The following is a 22,940-nucleotide window of genomic DNA, read 5'->3' as shown; positions in this document are numbered from 1 at the left end:
AGAGAAGGCGTTTGTGAATTTAACGTCTTCCTGAATATTTATTTCAGCATTCAGAACTGGACGCAATCTGTACCACTCAGACACAAAGTGTAAAAGGTGTGAACTTTTTAAGATAACGAGGAAATCATAAATCACGACTTACTGAGATTTTATGAAGGCCACGGTGGGTTGTATTAAATATCACATACACAAACAGAAGCACTTTTTCAACACACTGAACGAGTTCCTGAGATGTTTAAAGTTCTGTGCAGGTTTCTGTGTGAATGTGACAGACTCTGCTTCATCCTTTGACCTTGTTGTGCACTTTGCATATCGTGTGCAGACGGTTGATCAGGTAACAGTGAGAATTCCAATCGGCTTCAAGTTCATTCAGGTTCGCCACTGTGGCATTTGAGTGATGGCTCATGAATATGGATGCTGTAACGGTCTGGTCTCATCCTGACACTCGCGTTTTTCTGTTTGCCTCTCTCTCACTGTCTCGCTCTGTTTCACTGTCTTACACTCTCACTGTCTCTCTCTCGCTCATTCTGTCATGTGCATGATTAAATCTCTAAGATCAAGATTTATTTTTAATTCGAGCTGAAGTTTATGGCTGAGTGGAGAACTTTGCACCCCTTCTAATCAACAAACCTCAATTTTAAAGTTAATTTCCATGTTTACTTGTTTTTTTTTAATTATTAAAAATTATCTTCATTAGAAAACATCACCCTTAACATACTGTCGTTAATGTACTTGGATCTGCCTCATTAAGGTATCTAATGACTTAAGACACTCATTACACACTCACCAGCCACTTTAATAGGAACTTCTTGTTGATTCTAAGATTCCTGTACTTGGCTGCAGGACTGGAACCCAATGTGTTGTTCTGCTGTTGCATGCTGAAATGCTTTTCTGCTCACTATGGTTGTCTCATCTCATTATCTGTAGCCACTTTATCCTGTTCTACAGGGTCGCAGGCAAGCTGGAGCCTATCCCAGCTGACTACGGGCGAAAGGCGGGGTACACCCTGGACAAGTCGCCAGGTCATCACAGGGCTGACACATAGACACAGACAACCATTCACACTCACATTCACACCTACGCTCAATTTAGAGTCACCAGTTAACCTAACCTGCACGTCTTTGGACTGTGGGGGAAACCGGAGCACCCGGAGGAAACCCACGGGGAGAACATGCAAACTCCGCACAGAAAGGCCCTCGCCGGCCACGGGGATCGAACCCGGACCTTCTTGCTGTGAGGCGACAGCGCTAACCACTACACCACCGTGCCACCCCACTATGGTTGTAAAGAGTGATTTTATTTGAGTTACTACATCCTTCCTGGCAAAAAAAAGCTCAAACCAATCTGGCCATTTTCCTCTGACCTCTCTCATCAACAAGCCGTTTGTTTCCACCCACAGAACTGTCACTCACTGTCGTTCCCTCCACTGGCCACATCAAATGTAAAACACCGATTCTTGCCTACGAAGCCAAAAACTGACTTGAAGGCACTTTCTCAAATCATAGCTCAACTTGACCCATGTTCCTTTAAGGTCTAAGCATCAAGACTCTTCTCAGTCTTGGCACCCAGGTGTTGGAATGAACACAAGTCTTCCATCTTCACAACCCCCCCGTCAGCTCGATTTTGTTTTTGATCGAGACGATGAAGCACGTTACAGATAAAGGCGTCTGTTAAACGCTGGACATGTAAACGCTCGAGGAGCTTTGGTTCATCGTTCTGGCATTTCAAGCCTCTCTCACAGGACCAGTCTCATGACTGTGATGTGATTTCTGCTCTGTAGAAACACTGTAAAGCTGCACTCGTATTTGATTTGAATGGCATTTAATCTGTCAGCGAGTGAACAGTGAGTCAGGCTTCCAACTGCTCCCGAACACACGTCATATGTTGGTGTCTTCTCTGCTTTGTCCCATATGACAGCCATTAGAAAGCTTGCACGCTTCAGCTGATGCGTAGGACGATAAAACGCCGCCATAGTGATGGACAGACATGCTCGCAGCTCAGAAAGAGACAATGTCCATGACTAAACCTGGGTTAGAATCGAATACATGTTTGTTTGTGGGTTTTTTTTTTGGACATTCATTTTTCAACACTGCTCAGTCGAAAACAAGAGGGCATCCTGAGCTATTAAGTACTTAGACGCACCTTTTTGGAAAACCTCTACTTTTCAATTAGCTACACCTAGTAATTTCCTTAGTTTAAAGTCTTTCAAGGTTTTTGTTACGAATGTGTACAAGGAGTAGTTAATTAATGATTTTGGTCCTGACAGGCCTTGCTTGTAATTGTGGTTGCCATTGGCAACAATAGATTTTACTTGTGCCCAAGTCCTTCGAAATTATTTTTTTTTTTAACGTTTTAGCAAAGGCTTTAGGTCCCGTTCACGCCTACGCTTTTGGACCTTGCTTTTTTTGTGGTTTTGTTTCATTTGCATGTCTTGTAAATTTGTAGCTTTGCTGTTTGAGGGCCAATAAAGCTGTTAAGAAAAGAAGCTTGAGGACAGGGGTGTGAAACGGGACCGTCAATGACGGCGTAGCTCACTCCGGCCCCGTCTAGTCCAGAAGGAACGATCTAAAGTGGGCCACCTTGCACAATAAACATTGCAAACTATATACACTATATTCAGACTAATATATAAAAGTTCTATGCACCCTAGGTACCCTTTCTGTAGGCCAGAAAGAATCAAAATTGGTGAAGAATTAAGGGAGAAGTGATGTGTGGAAACTGCTCGTTAGGGCTTAATTATGCCATATCTTCATTATTAATTGCAATTATGGAAATTTGGGTCGAAGCTATCCATAATGTACCCCAGGCAGACCTACCTTCCTGACAAAAATAATAAAAATTGGTGAAGACTTGAGAGAGAAGTGATTTTCGTGACATCTGGATGACGCCGGACAACAAACGATGGCATAAACTCGTCGGCTGGATGAGCTAATAATTCATTAATTCTAAACAAAGTCGTATGAATTGAGGCGCCTCCTTCACCTGTCTACAACCCACGAGTTCCATTTAATTTGAAAAAGCATGTTGAGGTAATTTGCTAATATTAACTGGCTACATTTAACTATTAACTTATCCTGTTTTCATGCATTGTTTAGTTATTGACATGATATTTTACTTTAATTTATGCATTATCAATACATATACAGGGATTTCCCCAGAAAAAATATCAGAGCAGTGCTGCTGATGTGTAGCCCGGCCCGTAAGGGTTGGCCTGGCCCGGGTCCCGGGAAAATGTTGAAATTGGAGACTTCAAACGGTGCATTCTGGTGGCATCTAGGGCCGATTTAGGCACAAGTCAACATTTTATTAAATTTGAAATGAAAACGCTTCGTCGTGCGCGTCTTCATTTTCCGATGCCAGGAACAGACTCGAGGTCAAATCATGCAACAGCGCCATCTAGCGACCAGCGCCGAGAACGTGGTTTTATGTATGGTTGTGAATGGCAGTTCGTGCACGCAGCGAAACCCTTTATTTTCACTTCTGGGTTGAGTACCAGGATAATCTAGACCTATATATTACAAATCTTCCAATTTCTAAAATTACTCATTTTCAGAGGGGAACAGGCGATATTTAGGTGTGGAACGTACTCTGCGTCGTTCAATTTATGCAAGTGACCGTGTGGCGGTGATATCGCACAGCGCGGTGGAGCGCCGCGTATCCGCGCTTTGGGGAAAGCCCTGATATGAGCAGTAAACCTACAGAGAGTCAATAACAATCTAAAATTTTCAAGAAAAAAAAAAAAAAGTGTGGGTCTGCTTTAGAAACGAAAATCCTCAAGAGTTTTAGATGAGCAATAAAAATTACTTTTGACATGAGCGCATAAACTTAATTCTATCAGTTAAAACATTTACGTTTCAGATTTTAATTCTTGTCTTCCACTTTTCTTGAACTGAGGAAGATTTTAAAGTCATGTCATCAGTACTTTTTCATTTAAGTATCATTTCTCAGCACTTTTTCCACATCTGCCTGAGAATATGTTTTTGCTGAAGACACAAAGCACATCTAGATGTCAAAAGAGATTCATGTCTAATATGCACTCGAATACAAACCGCCTCCTCCTGCCCTCCTTATTCAGGCTTGTAATGCAGGGTTATATCCTAGATTGTGCTAAAATAAAATCTTTAAATATAGATGCTAACGCATTGAGATTTAGATGATGTGTGAAAATGAACAACTGTTTTCACACACACATCCGAGTTTAGACCTTTTTTTTTTTTTAAGAATTTGAGTAAGATGAAGAAAAAGTGCAGCTGTGCTATGGAACAGCTGCAAACACCTCATCTTATTCTGGAGACTATCATGACAATGATACAGTCTTCCTGCAAAGCCAAGTCAACTGGAATTTACAGTACTATATATATATACACACACACACACACACACACACACACACACAGTGGTGCTTGAAAGTTTGCGAACCCTTTAGAATTTTCTATATTTCTGCATAAATATGACCTAAAACATCATCAGATTTTCACACAAGTCCTAAAAGTAGATAAAGAGAACCCAGTGAAACAAATGAGACAAAAATATTATACTTGGTCATTTATTTATTGAGGAAAATGATCCAATATTACATATCTGTGAGTGGCAAAAGTATGTGAACCTTTGCTTTCAGTATCTGGTGTGACCCCCTTGTGCAGCAATAACTGCAACTAAACGTTTGCGGTAACTGTTGATCAGTCCTGCACACCGGCTTGGAGGAGTTTTAGCCCGTTCCTCCATACAGAACAGCTTCAACTCTGGGATGTTGGTGGGTTTCCTCACATGAACTGCTCGCTTCAGGTCCTTCCACAACATTTCCATTGGATTAAGGTCAGGACTTTGACTTGGCCATTCCAAAACATTAACTTTATTCTTCTTTAACCATTCTTTGGTAGAACGACTTGTGTGCTTAGGGTCGTTGTCTTGCTGCATGACCCACCTTCTCTTGAGATTCAGTTCATGGACAGATGCCCTGACATTTTCCTTCAGAATTCGCTGGTATAATTCAGAATTCATTGTTCCATCAATGATGGCAAGCCGTCCTGGCCCAGATGCAGCAAAACAGGCCCAAACCATGATACTACCACCACCATGTTTCACAGATGGGATAAGGTTCTTCCGCTGGAATGCAGTGTTTTCCTTTCTCCAAACATAACGCTCCACATTTAAACCAAAAGATCTATTTTGGTCTCATCCGTCCACAAAAGATTTTTCCAATAGTCTTCTGGCTTGTCCACGTGATCTTTAGCAAACTGCAGACGAGCAGCAATGCTCTTTTTGGTGAGTAGTGGCTTTCTCCTTGCAACCCTGCCATGCACACCATTGTTGTTCAGTGTTCTCCTGATGGTGGACTCATGAACATTAACATTAGCCAATGTGAGAGAGGCCTTCAGTTGCTTAGAAGTTACCCTGGGGTCGTTTGTGATCTCGCCGACTATTACACGCCTTGCTTTTCGAGTGATCTTTGTTGGTCGACCACTCCTGGGGAGGGTAACAACAGTCTTGAATTTCCTCCATTTGTACACAATCTGTCTGACTGTGGATTGGTGGAGTCCAAACTCTTTAGAGATGGTTTTGTTAGCTTTGCCAACCTGATGAGCATCAACAACACTTTTTCTGAGGTCCTCAGAAATCTCCTTTGTTTGTGCCATGATACACTTCCACAAACATGTGTTGTGAAGATCAGACTTTGATAGACCCCTGTTCTTTAAATAAAACAGGGTGCCCACTCACACCTGATTGTCATCCCATTGATTGAAAACACCTGACTCTAATTTCACCTTCAAATTAACTGCTAATCCTGGAGGTTCACGTACTTTTGCCACTCACAGATATGTAATATTGGATCATTTTCCTCAATAAATAAATGGCCAAGTATAATATTTTTGTCTCATTTGTTTAACTGGGTTCTCTTTATCTACTTTTAGGACTTGTGTGAAAATCTGATGATATTTTGGGTCATATTTATGCAGAAATATAGAAAATTCTAAAGGGTTCACAAACTTTCAAGCACCACTGTATATATAAACAAACATGCCTTAGCAATTCGTGAGAAATAAAACACTCCACCTAATGGTGTGTTGAAGCAGAGTTACTCTTACATTATTTTCCTAATTTTATCTTTTCATTATACACACACACTGGCCATAGGTGTGGCCAATAGGAACTTGTTCTTGATTCTAAGATCCCTGTTCTTGGCTGCAGGAGTGGAACCCAATGTGTTGTTCTGCTGTTGCATGCTGAGATGCTTTTCTGCTCACCACGGTTGTAAAGAGTGATTATATGAGTTGCTATATCCTTCCTGGCAAAAAAGCTGAAACCAATCTGTCCATTTTCCTCTGACCTCTCTCATCAACAAGGTGTTTGTTTCCACCCACAGAACTGTCACGGACAACTCAATGCTTGTTTTTTGTTTTTCGCACCATTCTGTGTAAACTCTACAGACTGTTGTGTGTGAAAACCCCAAGAGGAGATCAGCAGTTTCTGAAACACTCAAACCTCATACACATCTGGCTCAAACCAACGCCCATACCACAGTGAAAGAAAGTCACACTTCACTGTGAGATCACAATTTTTCCCGTTCTGATGTGTCAACATTAACCGAAGCTCTTGATTTGTATCTGCATGATTTGATGCATCGTGCTGCTGTCGAGAGATCGGCTGATTAGAGAACGGCATCAAACAGCAGGTGGATGGATGGGTGTTGTTTTCCTATAACAGCCTATCCTGAAGTGAATACATTCAGGTTCATTATCAGTACAGTATATTCAACATTACAAATAAATAAAATGCCATGGAACGTCTGTGAAACAAGCTAGTTCCTCTTATCGCTTATGTTATAGCGGCTATAAACGGAGTGAGTCTCTCCGTCACTCTATCCTTCCTCTAAAATATAATAATATGGAAAAATACAGTTTGCCATGTTAATGAGAAACCACAACATGTGAACTCCTTTGTCCTGAATGTGTAAACTTTCCTGTGCTGACAGTCACAAAGTGCTGACACTGGGGACTCCATTCATAAAAATGTAATAAACGTCTCTGGAGAGGAAATTTCACAAATCGATGCAATCTATTTATTTTTCTTTGTTAAATAACAAATCTGTTTATAGAAGTCCCTGTGAATGAGTTGTTACTATATATAGAAACGATAGATCACTCAGTATGTGAAATGCCACACCAGAGACGAGAGAACTTTGGATTTAATGTATGTGAACACCAAGGATGCATATAGTTCATCACCCCTCCCCCCACTGGACCGTTCTGACCACAGTCTGGTTCACTTGTCCCCTACATACATACCTATGGTGAATAAACAACCACCCAGCAAGAGGTATGTAAGGAGCTGGTCTGAGGAGACCAGTATGGCACTGAGGGACTGCTTTGACACCACGGACTGGGATGTGTTGTGTGAACCTCACGGGGATGACATTGGTAGCCTGACAACCTGCATCACGGATTACATTAATTTTTGTGTTGAAAACACTGTGCCAGTCAGGAAGGTACGGTGTTTTCCCAACAATAAACCCTGGGTGACCTCTGAACTAAAAGCCCTATTAAACGAGAAGAAGAGGGTTTTTAAATCTGGCAACAAGGAGGAGATGAGGAGAGTGCAGAGGGAGCTGAAGAGGGGGATAAGGAGAGGCAAGGACAGCTACAGGAGGAAGCTGGAGGAGCGCCTCAAGGGGAGCAGCACCGGAGAGGTATGGAGAGGCCTGAAAACCATCTCTGGCCACACAAAGGACAGTGGGAGGGGCCCTGTATCTGGGGGCCAGGACTGGGCAAATGAGTTGAATCTCTTTCAACAGATTTGACTGTGCCGCCCCACCCTCCCCTCCCTCACTCACCATAGTCCTGACCTGTCTGTCTCATCACTCCCCCCCCCCCCCCCCCCCTAATACCTCTGACATTAACAGCTCCCTCCTCACACCACATCACCCCCCTCCGCTCCCTGCCAGACCAATCCACACACTCCACCCCCGACCTCATTCTACAGGAGTCACACCTCGGCTACACCCCTCGCCTCTTCATAACAGCTGATCAGGTGTTGAAGGAGCTGAGGAGGATCAAGACGAGGAAAGCTGCTGGCCCTGATGGTATCAACTCCAGACTGCTTAAGGACTGTGCAGATCAGCTCTGTGGGATTCTTCTGTACATTTTCAACCTGAGCCTCAGTCTGGAGAGAGTTCCACTTCTGTGGAAAACATCATGTGTGGTTCCAGTTCCCAAGACTGCGCACCCCAGGGAGCTCAATCACTTTCGGCCAGTAGCTTTAACGTCTCACCTAATGAAGATCATGGAGAGGATTGTTCTCTCCCACCTCCGACACCTGCCGAACAGCGAGGTGGACCCCCTGCAGTTCGCATATCAACCGGGCATTGGTGTGGATGACGCTGTCATTTACCTGCTACACCGGTCACTTTTGCACCTGGAGGGCACTGTGAGAATCATGTTCTTTGACTTCTCCAGCGCTTTCAACACAATTCAGCCATCACTGCTTAGGGGGAAGCTGGAGGGGGCTGGTGTCGACTGCCACCTGGCTGCATGGATCATCGACTACCTCATTAACAGACCACAGTATGTGAGGCTCCGCGACTGTGTGTCTGATGTGGTAGTCTGCAGCACAGGGGCTCCACAGGGTACAGTGCTCTCTCCTTTCCTCTTTACACATCTGACTTCAGCTACAACATGGACAGCTGCCACCTCCAGAAATTCTCAGATGATACAGCCATCGTTGGACGTGTGTCAGAGGGGGACGATCTGGAGTACAGAGAGGACATCACCAACTTTGTCGCCTGGTGCGAACTGAACCACCTGCACATCAACGCCACCAAGACAAAGGAGGTGGTGATCGATTTCAGAAGGACGGTTCCTCAAATTGCACCAGTGAACATCCAGGGTTTGGACATTGAGATCGTGGAGGAGTACAAATACCTGGGTGTTCACCTTAACAACAAACTGGACTGGACAAACAACACAGATGTCCTGTACAAGAAGGGCCAAAGTTGTCTCCACCTCTTGAGAAGACTGAGGTCTTTTGGTGTGTGCAGGACACTGCTTAGGACTTCTTATGACTCTGTGGTAGCATCAGCGATTTTCTACGCTGTGGTCTGTGGAAGTTCAGAGAGGGACAGGAAGAAACTTAATAAACTGGTCAGAAGGGCTGGCTCAGTCTTGGACTGTCCTCTGGACTCCATTGAGGTGGTGGGTGAGAGGAGGATGTTAGCCAAGCTGACCTCAATCATGGATAACCCGTCTCACCCCCTACATGAGGCTGTGAGGGCTTTAAGCAGCTCTTTTAGTAGTAGACTGCTACACCCACGGTGTAAGAAGGAGAGATACCGCAGGTCATTCATACCTACTGCTGTCAGACTGTATAACACCCACAACTTGTAACGTAGCACCAATAACCTGTTTGTCGTTATATTTGCACTACTTCACCACTACTACCTCTGCCATCTCTCATCGATGCAATTATGTGCAATAATATAGGCCCTAAACTATTTTTATGCATACTTATATTATTTATGTACATGTATATACTGTACAGAGTCTACCTCTAATGTGCAATTTTTCCGAGCCTCTCAATAAGGCAATTTTTTCTATACTTTTTCACGGTAGATAATGCAAATAGCCCTTTGTATTTAATCATTTGTTTGTCTAATTTTTATTTCAGTTTTATTTGTTATCTGTTTGACATTTTCTTGCTACTGTAACACGTGAATTTCCCCAATGTGGGATGAATCAAGTGAATCTAATCACACTATATTAATATTAACCTCTGATTTGCATCCGCAACGTTCACCATCAACTTTTGGATGAGTGACATACGAGAGTCACATGATTCATCTCGAATCAGTCTGGCGTGTTGGATTGGTTGAACGTGTGTGTCTGTATCCTAGACAAGGTCACACCCATGCCTTCTGCGAGACACTCGACAGGAAGCACGTGATAGATCGGCTCTCTCATGGCTCACCGCTTAAACCCATTAGCCATGTGCAAAAACTTCCATTTACCACACAAGAGGCGAGACAGCGGCCGGCCGGCCGTGCTGTCACTGTTCCAATAAAACCATCTGAAGCGCACAGTGTGTAGGCGGTGTTTGGCTTCACTGCCCCACTTCCTCCTCCTCCTCCTCTTCTGCACTTGCACCTGTGCAGTCAAGAGCTGCCACGTTTCCCCAGGCTCATTACACATGCATCTGCTTTCTCATGAAGGAAGGAAACACGCTACATTAGTGCAGACGCCGCTGTTTAGTCTGGACTCAACGGGTCGAAATTTAAGCACAGAGATGAATGAAAGAAACAGGAGAGGCGGAGATAAAGCCAGGACTATACGGCTGTGAAATTACAATTTTATGATGATTATCATTTCAGTAAACCAATAAACAAGGCATCAGCCTCTATAAATTCTTTATTTATTGTATTTTTTTTAAACTCTTCACCACCCCCTCTTCGAGAACAATAAGGATTTTGTTCACAATATAAAAGTACATTTTTTTCTGTTAAAACCACCCCAAGTGAGGAAAAGACCGAAATGCAAAATGCAACACGAGTGAAAAGTAGGGTTTTAAAAATTGACACGGATTTTACAGTTTAACAGCATTTCTTACGTCTCCTTTTTGCTCTAATAACATTGTACACGCTCGTCTGGACTTCACAAATTTGTGCACGATCTGATGATCTGTGTTCGATCAAATCCATCCGAGTGTCTTCTGAACACGGGCTTGAACAAGCACGATAAGACTTGAGGAAAATCTGAATGTATATAGTGGTGAATGTATATATTACAAGTGAGCGAAGCGAAAGAGTGAAAATATTTTCTACACGAGAAGATAAACTTCATATCTTTGCACCACTGTGTAATCTTCTTTATTATGATATGGACACATCCACAAAAAAACCCACCAAAACACATGAAAAGAATTTTAATTTTGAACCGGTTCACCACTTTGACAACGAGCGTCTAGTCAGCGGGAAACCACTAGGAGTGATGTCATCGGAGTGAAATATCAGGAATTATTATACATACAGGACACTTTTTTGATGGAATAAAAACATGAGTTCTATTCCCTTCTAGCAGGTTTTGTTCATTTGGTTTGATAGCATGCAGTATTGTTAGCATATCGCTTATCCTACGTGTATTATGTCACTCTACCCAATGGAGAATGAGCGTTGAATATGGTTTATGATATTGCATGGCTGTCAAGACAAAATGTCACCCGCCGGAGACGTAGAACTTCTGCGCTAGCGAGCGACTGGGACGATTTGTAAACAGACATGGCCACCAGGTTTGCTTTATTAAAGGTCCCATGGCATGGTGGTTTGTTGATGCTTTAAACGGGCTCGTGGAGGCTTCCGGATGTTATATCCGCAGCCTTTCTCGAAATGAACCCTCGGCATGTAAATATAGCCTCCTGGGAGAAAGCCCCATTTCAGCGCTTTTCCCAGTGCGTCGTTTTGCTAATGAGAAGCAGGAGGCGGGGAAGGGTAGAGGGTGGGGGCTGACCATGGGGGGAGGGGGAGAGGCTTGACCAAGCTGCGCGCACACATACTCGCTGCTATCAGCGCCTGTAGCCACGCTGCTAATACAAAACCCCGTTCTCCCTCGGACTCCTTTCGTAAACTCAATGTGACACAGAGAACAGAGAGTGAGAGTGTTCGGAGTGGTAGTTTACGAACGTATAATACCCTAGGCTTGAACACGCACTCCATAACCAAAGAGGATAGAAGCAGCAACTACAGCAACATAGCGCTTATCCAACAGAAGACATGCATTGCGGAGCAACAGTCAAACATAAGCTCATAAGTTACAGTCAATTTCCAGACTAAACTCAGTTTAACAGAGCATGCTGCATGCTCTTTAGTTTTGTAGCGCAGATTGCCTGGCTAACTGCAGGAAGCGGTTAGCTGCACAGCTAATGTAGCCATTGCAAGGCTAACGCACCGATTTTAAAACACGGCAAAACAACTTAACAGTTATACACTTACTTGTTCGGTGTTTGTGGCTGATGCGGCAAGGATGCTTGGTACGGACCCAGGCTTCAGTGACAGTTGATGTGCAAAACCTGCCCTGTACTGTCCCAAGTTGTGGAAACATTCCTCAGGAAAATGCTTCCGACAAACATACACCGTCTTAGGTAGACTCGACGGTGTATTATTGGAGTAAATAAAATTAAGCCACTGCGTCTTCAGGTTCTCTCCCGTCGGCAGTAAAAACAGACTCTTTTCTGTGTTGTCACATCCATGTACAGCGCAACTTCCATGTTTCGCTCGCTTAGGTGATGCCATGTTGTTGTGTCCTCTATGGTCTCCTCACTACAACTAGGCGGGCAATCCATACAGTGACGTAGTAAAGGGAAGACGTAGTAAAGGGAAGAGCTTATCAACGCGCCGTTTTGACGCGCCATTCTCAAATGTTGGGCATAGTTTGGTTTACACATTATGACATTTCTAGCCACTGGGGTGACTTAAGAAGGTCAGAGGAACTCATTTTAACGTTAAAAAACCTCAGAAAGTGAAAATTTCATGCCATGGGACCTTTAAATACGGAAGATTTTGAGAGAATTTTGAAAGAGAAAGACGCATTGAACACCCAGAAGGAATGTGTATGTATAATAATAATAATAATAATAATAATGGCTTTTTTGTGGTATATCAGATATATTCCATTCAGTTACTCGTCTTTGACTCGTTTAGTATCATGCTAGCTGAACGGAATATATCTGATATACCACAAAAAAACCCCAACCAATATGATTTAAATAAGTCACTCAGATCCGTGATGTATTTTGTATGAAAAATGCGAGTTTTTCAACAAGATAAACTTCACATCTTCAAGCCAACATGTGATTTTCTTTTTATTATATCGACACATTCACAAACAAAAAGTCCCCAAATTTATTAAAACAATTCACTGATTTCCTCACAAGTGACATGTAGAGATTTATGTCCTGGTTTCCGTTCCCCATGTCCCGGATGGAGCTCGTATGAAAATATGAATGGCGTATTTCCCAGTAAAACACTCGCGTCCATTATAATCTATTACAATATGACATGATATTGCATCCACAAATGCACTGGCCTGTTTCCAGAGGTTGACAGGATGATAAACGGCTAAGTCTCAGAGCTAGCGAGTGCGCTGTATAATTAAGTAAGGATAAAACCCATCTTCAGTTTTAAATTGTCTGTCTGTCTGCTTTTCCTCTCTTATGCACCCGTTTTAACCCACTCCGCATGTCGCATTTGAACCTCGTGCTGGGCAGTGGAGCCATTTATACTAACACTGCATGCTGGAAAACGTTCACTATTAGCAGCAATAGCAGCCAGAGAGAGTCTAATTTGTGTGACTGCTTGCAAACAGCAGCTGTGCTGTCACCACTGGTTATAAGAAAATACACCACACAGTGCGCTAGAAGTAGTGCTTCGAATGAGAGCATTGTTCATTGTGTTTGAATTATAATCAGACATTTTGGTTTAAAGGAAGTACTATATGTGAGATTGGTCATCGTAGCTAAACTTAGCTAACTGACTGACGTTATTTTTATTCCGTGAATGTACAATAAGACATTTTGTGCCACGTGAATCAATTAGTCAGCCTTGCCAGAGGTCATCGTGGCCTACTGGGGCACATCAGATGATCGGAATCTAGTAAGGAGCCTAATTGGAAGAGCCATACTTTTTTGCGAGATTGTAATAATTTCATGTCAATATTATTAACGTCAGTTCATACTGTGCCTTAGGTACTCGAGATTGTTTTATGCATGTTGATAAACGACAATCAATCAAATATAATTAGCAAGTGTGTTCATGGCACAGCTCGTTTCCATCACTCCAACACCAAACCCAGAATGCCTCAAAAAAATTACACACCTCATTATATAATGCTGTATTTGACACTTTATATAAATACAGTATTTACGGTATGGGACTTATTTTGCTGCCAATTTTGGTGCTACACTTCTCAGAAGTTTACAGTTACAGTCTATAATGGCATGCAAAAGTTTGGGCACCCTTACTGAAAATGTCTGTTACTGTGAATACACTATATTGCCAAAAGTATTCGCTCACCTGCCTTGACTCACATATGAGCTTAAGGGACATCCCATTCCTAATCACGGGCGATTGCTCTAAGACAACGAGGGAGGCTCAGCCTCCTCTAAAAATGACGAACATCGTGTAGGATGAATTGCGCTAGGCTTATGTTATAGCCGATCTTATAACATTGCTATTTCAGATCCAGAATCATAGAAATACAGTGGTGCTTGAAAGTTTGTGAACCCTTTAGAATTTTCTATATTTCTGCATAAATATGACCTAAAACATAATCAGATTTTCACACAAGTCCTAAAAGTAGATAAAGAGAACCCAGTTAAACAAATGAGACAAAAATATTATACTTGGTCATTTACTTATTGAGGAAAATGATCCAATATTACATATCTGTAAGTGGCAAAAATATGTGAACCTTTGCTTTCAGTAGCTGGTGTGATCCCCTTGTGCAGCAATAACTGCAACTAAACATTTCCGGTAACTGTTGATCAGTCCTGCACACCGGCTTGGAGGAATTTTAGCCCATTCCTCCATACAGAACAGCTTCAATTCTGGGATGTTGGTGGGTTTCCTCACATGAACTGCTCACTTCAGGTCCTTCCACAACATTTCCATTGGATTAAGGTCAGGACTTTGACTTGGCCATTCCAAAACATTAACTTTATTCTTCTTTAACCATTCTTTGGTAGAACGACTTGTGTGCTTAGGGTCGTTGTCTTGCTGCATGACCCACCTTCTCTTGAGATTCAGTTCATGGACAGATGTCCTGACAGTTTCCTTTAGAATTCACTGGTATAATTCAGAATTCATTGTTCCATCAATGATGGCAAGCCGTCCTGGCCCAGATGCATCAAACCAGGCCCAAACCATGATACTACCACCACCATGTTTCACAGATGGGATAAGGTTCTTATGCTGGATTGCAGTGTTTTCCTTTCTCCAAACATAACGCTTCTCATTTAAACCAAAAAGTTCTATTTTGGTCTCATCCGTCCACAGAACATTTTTCCAATAGCCTTCTGGCTTGTCCATGTGATCTTTAGCAAACTGCAGACGAACAGCAATGTTCTTTTTGGAGAGCAGTGGCTTTCTCCTTGCAGCCCTACCATGCACACCATTGTTGTTCTGTGTTCTCCTGATGGTGGACTCATGAACAGTAACATTAGCTGATGTGAGAGAGGCCTTCAGTTGCTTAGAAGTTACTCTGGGGTCCTTTGTGACTTCGCCGACTATTACACGCCTTGCTTTTCGAGTGATCTCTGTTGGTCGACCACTCCTGGGAAGGGTAACAATGGTCTTGAATTTCCTCTACTTGTACACAATCTGTCTGACTGTGGATTGGTGGAGTCCAAACTCTTTAGAGATGGTTTTGTAACCTTTTCCAGCCTGATGAGCATCAACAACGCTTTTTCTGAGGTCCTCAGAAATCTCCTTTGTTCATGCCATGATACACTTCCACAAACATGTGTTGTGAAGGTCAGACTTTAATATATCCCTGTTTTTTTTAAATAAAACAGGGTGCCCACTCACACCTGATTGTCATCCCATTGATTGAAAACACCTGACTCTAATTTCACCTTCAAATTAACTGCTAATCCTAGAGGTTCACATACTTTTGCCACTCACAGATATGTAATATTGGATCACTTTCCTCAATAAATAAATGACCAAGTATAATATTTTTGTCTCATTTGTTTAACTGGGTTCTCTTTATCTACTTTTAGGACTTGTGTGAAAATCTGATGATGTTTTAGGTCATATTTATGCAGAAATATAGAAAATTCTAAAGGGTTCACAAACTTTCAAGCACCACTGTATATGTGCTCAACCCACTACAGTGCGAAATCATTCCCTTATAACTTTAATGTGTGCGTGAGTTTTTCCCCCTCGTGACAGCGCGATGCAGCGCAGCCTCAGTGGACTTCAATGGCATTTGAGAGCTCTGCGCTTTTCAATCTCAAAATGCAAGACGATTATTGGACAAATACTGCGAAAATGCCCGCCTATGGACTCCCAGCCTCACAGTGGGAGGGACATGGCAGTTTCCGCGAGGAGACTGGTGACTGGTGAAAGCGGCCGGATATTTTCTTTGATTGACAGCTCGTTTCAACTATAGACAGGCAGCGGTGAATTTCAGTTCAGTCCCATGCGGATTCGCAAGTGCTGTGGTGTATTGTAAGAGATCAGCTCACATTTCAATTTCATTCATTACATACGGTTTCTACCAGCTTTTTTAGTTTGTATATATTTTCATTGTAAATAAAGTGTTATCAAGTAAATATAGTGTAAATATAGTGTTGGGCGGCACGGTGGTGTAGTGGTTAGCGCTGTCGCCTCACAGCAAGAAGGTCCTGGGTTCGAGCCCCGGGGCCGGCGAGGGCCTTTCTGTGTGGAGTTTGCATGTTCTCCCCGTGTCCGCGTGGGTTTCCTCCGGGTGCTCCGGTTTCCCCCACAGTCCAAAGACATGCAGGTTAGGTTAACTGGTGACTCTAAATTGAGCGTAGGTGTGAATGTGAGTGTGAATGGTTGTCTGTGTCTATGTGTCAGCCCTGTGATGACCTGGCGACTTGTCCAGGGTGTACCCCGCCTTTCGCCCGTAGTCAGCTGGGATAGGCTCCAGCTTGCCTGCGACCCTGTAGAAGGATAAAGCGGCTAGAGATAATGAGATGAGATGAGATATAGTGTTGTCAAGTTTGCTATCTTAGTTCCAGAAATTTCGTTTATTTGAGTGACTGAACTTGAACTTGAGGGGGCTAGTCAGCTAGCAAGAAAGCTGCGCACGGATGCCAAGCATTGCTGATTTAATTTTGGCGAAGCCATTTGCCAGTCTTCCTTTCGAGGAAAAAATTAAAATTAAAGAGCAGGGTAGACCAACGCCTCAAATTGACTTGGTGAAAAAGGTAGGGAATAATACTCGTTCCTTTCAGCTCTCCTGGTACGAGAAAGTGAATTGGCTAACAGCAAGTGACCCACATCAACAACAGTAAATAGGCTACTTTAGTAATATGTCATGGATGGACCAAAAATATAGAATCTATTTAAATGTTTATGCTGAGTATATTATATTGGAATATATATTTCTCTGGATATGAATTAAACACAGCTACAATTTGGAAAACATTTTTAAACAAAAACACAGCCGAGAACATTTCACACTACAGACCTGGATTAAAAGTGAAGGGTTATCAAAATTGCCAATAAAACATTTCTCAGTCAAAATAAGTAAAATATAGGGAAAGTGTCATTGAATGAAATGTGTGGCACCCAGCTCTACTGCTGAGGTTCCTGACAAAGAGCTGCTTTCAATAATGATCAATTTTTAAACAACATGCCACAATTTTAAAATATAAAATGTTAAAATATACCCCCCCCCAACACCACCATCATGTATATTGGACAGTAGGCTAATGGGCCAAAAGAACCTGTTATTTCACAGTTTGTGACGCTGCCAACAATCAGCCAGATCAGAGGCAAGAGTATGGGCAAAATTGATGTTTTTTCTTTTAAAATCTGGAAATATCGTAACCGACCAGCCTCCCCTGTTTGAAAGACTACCAGCCGCCACTGTTCCTAATCCATAGGGTTCAATATGACGTCGGTCCACCCTTTGCAGCTAGAACAGCTTCAACTCTTCTGGGAAGGCTGTCCACAAGGTTTAGGAGTGTGTTTATGGGAATTTTTGACCATTCTTCCAGAAGCGCATTTGTGAGGTCACACACTGATGTTGGACGAGAAGGTCTGGCTCTCAGTCTCCGCTCTAATTCATCCCAAAGGTGTTCTGTCAGGTTGAGGTCAGGACTCCGTGCAGGCCAGTCAAGTTCATCCACACCAGACTCTGTCATCCATGTCTTTATGGACCTTGCTTTGTGCACAGTCATGTTGGAAGAGGAAGGGGCCAGCTCCAAACTGTAAAAACAGTCTGCATGCCTAGGAGTTTGATTTTAGACACCTGTGGCCATGGAAGTGATTGGAACACTTGATTCCGATAATTTGGATGGGTGAGCAAATACTTTTGGCAATATAGTGTAGTTAAGTGAGCAGAAGATGAACTGATCACCAAAAGGCATAAAGGTAAAGACGGCATTTCTTTTCAGCGTTTTCTGCAAGATTTGTGTATTATTTTTGTTTTGTACAATTGGAGAATGAAAAAAAGAAAAGGAACACCATGCGAAAGTTTGGGCACCCTAATACATTTGAGTTCTCAGGTAACTTTTCCCAAGGTTCCAGACCTTAATTAGCTTATTGAGCTGTGGCTTGTTCAAATTCTTCATTAGGAAAGGTCAGATGATGCAGATTTCAAAGCTGCATAAATTCTATGACTCTTCAAACTTGTCCCTAAAATCAACAGCCATGAGCTCCTCTAAGCAACTCCGTCGCATTCTGAATAATAAAATAATTGACGCTCACAAAGCAGGAGAAGGCTACAAGAATGTAGCAAAGTGTTCTCAGGTAGCTGTTTCCTCAGATTGTAATGTTATAAAGAAATGGCAGTTAACAGAAACAGTGGAGATCAAGGTGAGGTCTGGAAGATGAAGAAAACTTTCTGAAAGAACTGCTCGTTGGATTGCTAGAAAGGCAAATAAAATAAAAACCCCTGTTTGACTGCAAAAGACCTTCAGAAAGATTTAGCAGACCCTGGAGTGGTGGTGCACTGTTCTACTATGCAGCGACACCTGAACAAATATGACCTTCATGGAAGAGTCATCAGAAGAAAAACGTTCCTGCGTCCGAGCCACAAAATTCAGCGTCTGAAGTTTGCAAATGAACATCTAAATAAGCCTGATGCATTTTGGAAACAAGTCCTGTGGACTGATGAAATCAAAATAGAACTTTTTGGCCACAATGTGCAAAGGTATGTTTGGAGAAAAAAGGGTGCCAAATTCCAGGAAAAGAACACCTCTCTGACTCTGAAGCATGGGTGTGGATCGATCATGCTTTGGGGTCGTGTTGCAGCCAGTGGCACAGGGCACATTTCATTGGTCGAGGGAAGCATGGATTCGAATAAATACCAGCAAACTCTGGAAGCACACATCACACCATCTGTAAAAAAGTTGAAGTTAAAAAGAGGACGGGTCCTACAATAAGACGATGATCCAAAACACACCTCAAAATCTACAATGGAATACCTCAAGAGGCACAAGCTGAAGGTTTTGCCCGGGCCCTCACAGTCCCCTGACCGAAACATCATTGAAAATCTGTGGATAGATCTCAAAAGAGCAGTGCATGCAAGACAGCCCAGGAAACTTGTAGAACTGGAAGCCTTTTGCAAGGACGAATGTGTGAAAATCCCCCAGGTAAGAACTGAAAGATTATTAGCTGGCTACAAAAAGTGTTTACAAGCTGTGATACTTGCCAAAGGGGGTGTTACTAGGTACTAACCATGCAGGGTGCCCAAACTTTTGCTTTGGGCCCTTTTCCTTTTTTTGTCATTTTGAAAATGTAAAAGATGTAAACAAAAAAATTAAAAAAAAAGGTGTTTTTGCTTAAAATATAAAGGGAATGAGTCATCTTTAACTTTATGCCTTTTGGAGATCATTTCATCTTCAACTTGCTTAACTGTTCACAGTAACAGCAATTTTGACCAGGGGTGCCCAAACTTTTACATACTGCTGTGTATTCTGTGTATTTATTGTCCTGTGTATATATTCACTGTCCCACATGTTTTACTTTTTTTATTGCCTTGTTTATTGCTCGTGTTGCACCATGGTCCTGGAGAAACGACTTTTCGTTCCAACGTATTCAAGCTATACAGAGGAATGATGATAAAAACCCACTTGACTTGACCCTGGTGAAAAATTTTTTATTGTATTTAAAGTATATTCATATTTTCAATAATATATTGAAAATGTACTTACACAAATTGTACATTTTGTAAATATATAAAAAGTATACTAACATCACGCTTTCACACTAACACAATTTAAAATAATTATACTATATTACACTTTATAGAAATATATTATACTAAAATATACTTTAAGTGAAAGTTGTGTAATTTCTAAAGTGTACTAATTTTTAAGGTACTTATAATACAAACAAAGTACTAATTAAGCATATATTAGTACATACTGTATAAAGTCATATACTTAAAGTATACAAAATACACTTTAAGTTGTTCCACTTTAGCACATAAAAGTACACTAAATACACTTCAGGTTGCACTTTTCTACAATTTAATTACAATTAAAATATATTTAGTACAAAATTAGTTGTTCCAAAATAGCATGCCTCAAGTTAACTAATCATAAACACACTTGAAGGATATTGATGATTTAGTGTGGCTTCAAGTACACAAAAGTATGCTAAATTTTAGTACACTTGGCACATTTATTTTTCACCAGGGTAGATTTAGCCACACCCACAAAACACCATATAAGGCAAAAATCTGACGTGACACAAAGATCTTAAAATGACAAAATGGCGGATAAACAGTGAAAGGGCACGTCCTAAGTTTAGGAAGTACTCCTTCACCGTTTATCCACCATTTTGTCATTTTTTTAAACCCCCACTCCAAAGGAAGGGGGGGGGGGGGAATACTGGTTTATGTCTGTCCATCCGTCTGTCTGAAACAACCCTTTTTCTCAACAACCACAAATCATAGCCACTTGGTACCAGACTTCAGCTTGGGGTTCTGTACAGTGTATAGCGTTTTCAGGTCTGTCGCACATCGACTTCCTGTTTATCGACTGAATGTCTTTACGAAAAACATATACAGTTAGGTCCATATATATTTGGACACTGACACAAATTTTGTTTTTTTTTAACCTGTTTACTGAAACATATTCAAGTTATAGTTATATAATGGACATGGACATAAAGTCCAGACTTTCAGCTTTCATTTGAGGGTATCCACATTAAAATTGGATGAAGGGTTTAGGAGTTTCAGCTCCTTAACATGTGCCACCCTGTTTTTAAAAGGGACCAAAAGTAATTGGACAATTGACTCAAAGGCTATTTCATGGGCAGGTGTGGGAAATTCCTTCGTTATGTCATTCTCAATTAAGCAGATAAAAGGCCTGGAGTTGATTTGAGGTGTGGTGCTTGCATTTGGAAGATTTTGCTGTGAAGAAAACATGCGGTCAAAGGAGCTCTCCATGCAGGTGAAACAAGCCATCCTTAAGCTGCGAAAACAGAAAAAAAACCCATCCGAGAAATTGCTACAATATTAGGAGTGGCAAAATGTACAGTTTGGTACATCCTGAGAAAGAAAGAAAGCACTGGTGAACTCATCAATGCAAAAAGACCTGGACACTCACAGAAGACAACAGTGGTGGATGATCGCAGAATAATTTCCATGGTGGAGAGAAACCCCTTCACAACAGCCAACCAAGTGAACAACACTCTCCAGGAGGTAGGCGTATCAATATCCAAATCTACCATAAAGAGAAGACTGCATGAAAGTAAATACAGAGGGTTCACTGCACGGTGCACGCCACTCATAAGCCTCAAGAATAAAAAGGCTAGATTGGACTTTGCTAAAAAACGTCTAAAAAAGCCAGCACAGTTCTGGAAGAACATTCTTTGGACAGATGAAACCAAGATCAACCTCTACCAGAATGATGGAAAGAAAAAAGTATGGCGAAGGCGTGGTACAGCTCATGATCCAAAGCATACCACATCATCTGTAAAACACGGTGGAGGCAGTGTGATGGCTTGGGCATGCATGGCTGCCAGTGGCACTGGGTCACTAGTGTTTATTGATGATGTGACACAGGACAGAAGCAGCCGGATGAATTCTGAGGTATTCAGAGACGTACTGTGTGCTCAAATCCAGCCAAACTGATTGGTCGGCGTTTCATAATACAGATGGACAATGACCCAAAACATAAAGCCAAAGCAACCCAGGAGTTTATTAAAACAAAGAAGTGGAATATTCTTGAATGGCCAAGTCAGTCACCTGATCTCAACCCAATTGAGCATGCATTTCACTTGTTAAAGACTAAACTTCAGACAGAAAGGCCCACAAACAGCAACTGAAAACCGCTGCAGTAAAGGCCTGGCAGAGCATTAAAAAGGAGGAAACACAGCGTCTGCTGATGTCCATGAGTTCAAGACTTCAGGCAGTCATTGCCAACAAAGGGTTTTCAACCAAGTATTAGAAATGAACATTTTATTTACAATTATTTAATTTGTCCAATTACTTTTGAGCCCCTGAAATGAAGGGATTGTGTTTAAAAAAAATGCTTTAGTTCTTCACATTTTTATGCAATCATTTTGTTCAACCCACTGAATTAAAGCTGAAAGTCTGAACTTCAACTGCATCTGAATTGTTTTGTTCACAATTCATTGTGGTAATGTACAGAACCAAAATTAGAAAAATGTTGCCTCTGTCCAAATATTTATGGACCCAACTGTAGCGTGGATTTACAAAATTTTCGTAACACATTTTTTTTCTCAGCAACTACAAATCACAGCTGCTTGATATTTGGTAGCGAGCTCCAGCTTGGGGTTCTATACCGTTTTCAGGTCTGTCGCACATCAACTTCCTGTTTACCGACTGAATGTATTTACGAAACACACAGGGTGGATTTTGACACTATTTCAAGAAGCAAAATGCGATTTCAAAATGACAGTTTACCAGGATGCTGTTGGAAATCCCTGGGGAAAGACACCGCTCTTTACTTGTTTCAGGGTTCGTTATTTGTTGAAGTCAACATTCATACAATAAGTGTCCTATTCCTTCGATCGCTGGCTTGCGATCGCTCACAGTTGATCTTGCCAGATCTGTCTTAATTTATGGATTTCTTTTAAATCGTTAATATTAAACACCTGAATTTCACAAATTTTCATTAAACTTGTGTTTAATTGAAAATAAACACACGCATTTGACAGAGTAAACAGTGTTTAAAAATGCAGCAAATTAGTTTGTGTGTCAATGGGTCTGTGAATGATTTATATATAAAGT

At 41.7% G+C, this 22,940-nt stretch overlaps 1 protein-coding gene across 1 annotated transcript in view; it reads right to left on the bottom strand.

Moving 5' to 3' along the window:
* LOC132887355 (dysbindin domain-containing protein 1-like) overlaps positions 1–22,940 on the bottom strand; it is a 57,112-nt gene that overhangs the window by 5,688 nt on the left and 28,484 nt on the right. The gene's annotated exons all lie outside the window — the stretch shown is intronic.

This window comes from Neoarius graeffei, chromosome 6 (assembly GCF_027579695.1).
Source record: "Neoarius graeffei isolate fNeoGra1 chromosome 6, fNeoGra1.pri, whole genome shotgun sequence".
NCBI lineage: Eukaryota > Metazoa > Chordata > Actinopteri > Siluriformes > Ariidae > Neoarius > Neoarius graeffei.
Note: the sequence above shows the minus strand (reverse complement) of the source record. Positions and strands in the feature narration are given on the sequence as shown.